Here is a 1708-nt window from a genome sequence, read left to right on the forward strand (position 1 = left end):
CTTGAACTTCTTCCTTCATCACCATAGGCTCTTGCTCAAATGCCATTTCATTAAATTCTTCTGTATCTGCCAATTCCTTTCGATACAATGACTTAGTATATTCCTTCCATCTTCTTTTAATACCTACTGGATCATTTAATATTCTACCTAAAGCATCCTTGATTATAGCAACTCTAGGTTTGAATTTGTTCTTCAGTTCCTTGAGCTTAAGAAATGATGAGCGGGTTTTACCTCGTTGGGTACCAAGTCAGTTGGCACGCAATGGGTTCTAGGCTGCAGACTGCGCGAGGACCCGCAGCTCCCCCCGGCCCGGCCTGGCAGGAAGCAGAGGCAGCAGGCCGTGCCGGGGGGGCATGTTGCTGTAACCAGTGACCCAGTGGATGTTACGGTGGACAGTGCACCTGGAGGGCGGGCCTCGCAGGGTGAACCATGCTGCAGTTGCTGTTTGGCATCGGGTTTACTCCTTTGGGGGTTACTGTTCTGATGAAGACTATGAGACGCTGAGACAGATTGATGCGCACATTCTCAATGCAGTGTCCTTGCATTGGACAAAGCTGCCACCGGTGAGGCCTGCCACCCATGGACAGTAGTACCTTACATGCGATATGGACACTCAACTGTCCTCATTGATGACACAGTCTTTCTTTGGGGCGGGCGGAATGACACAGAAGGGGCCTGCAACGTTCTCTATGCCTTTGACGTCAATACTCACAAGTGGTCCACACCCCGAGTGTCGGGAACTGTTCCTGGGGCCCGGGATGGGCATTCAGCCTGTGTCCTGGGCAAGACCATGTACATTTTGGGGGGCTACGAACAGCTGGCAGACTGTTTTTCCAATGACATTTACAAGCTAGATACCAACACCATGACATGGATCCTTATTGGTACAAAGGGTAACCCCGCACGGTGGAGGGACTTCCATTCAGCCACCATGCTGGGAAATCACATGTATGTCTTTGGGGGTAGTGCCAACCGCTTTGGGCCATTCCACTCCAACAATGAGATTCACTGCAACTGCATCCGCGCCTTTGACACCAGGACCGAAGCCTGGCTGGACTGCTCACCCACCTCAGTGCTGCCTGAGGGACGCCGGAGCCACTCAGCGTTCAGATATAATGGAGAGCTGTACATCTTTGGGGGCTATAATGCAAGACTGAATCGGCATTTCCATGACCTCTGGAAGTTTAACCCTGTGACCTTTACTTGGAAGAAGATTGAACCAAAGGGGAAGGGCCCTGTCCCCGTCGGCGCCAGTGTTGCTGTATTGTTGGTGACAAAATTGTCCTCTTTGGGTGTACCAGTCCTTCTCCTAAGGAGGGCCTGGGAGATGAATTTGACCTCATAGATCATTCTGACTTGCACATTTTGGACTTCAGCCCTAGTCTGAAGACCCTGTGCAAACTGGCCGTGATTCAGTATAACCTGGACCCCACCAACAGCAATATCAGTCGTCCCATCGTCTCGTCCCATGGGTAGGAGGAAGTTTCTGCCGTCTCCCCACCTGAGCCTGCTGTTGCCTTCACTGCCCCTGACCATCTCTCACCCGCCTGCTCCTTTGAATCCTGGACTCCATACACCTCCATGTGGAGTTGCTGGACTAGAAGCGTTTTCTGTGCTGTGAACTCAGTGGGGAGTGACTGGGGAGAGGGCTAGGTCTCTCCCCATCTGGGGCCATAGGCCTCTTCCCCTTAGTGCTGTGTCTCATCTA

At 52.0% G+C, this 1708-nt stretch overlaps 1 pseudogene; it reads left to right on the plus strand.

Annotated features, from left to right (window-relative positions):
• Positions 1-380: 380 nt before the first annotated feature.
• On the plus strand, positions 381-1476 carry LOC102871946 (annotated as a pseudogene).
• The last annotated feature ends 232 nt before the right edge of the window (positions 1477-1708 follow it).

The sequence above is a fragment of the Elephantulus edwardii genome, unplaced genomic scaffold, assembly GCF_000299155.1.
Source record: "Elephantulus edwardii isolate Elephantulus edwardi_28Jun2011 unplaced genomic scaffold, EleEdw1.0 scaffold00172, whole genome shotgun sequence".
In the NCBI taxonomy this organism is placed as follows: Eukaryota; Metazoa; Chordata; class Mammalia; order Macroscelidea; family Macroscelididae; genus Elephantulus; species Elephantulus edwardii.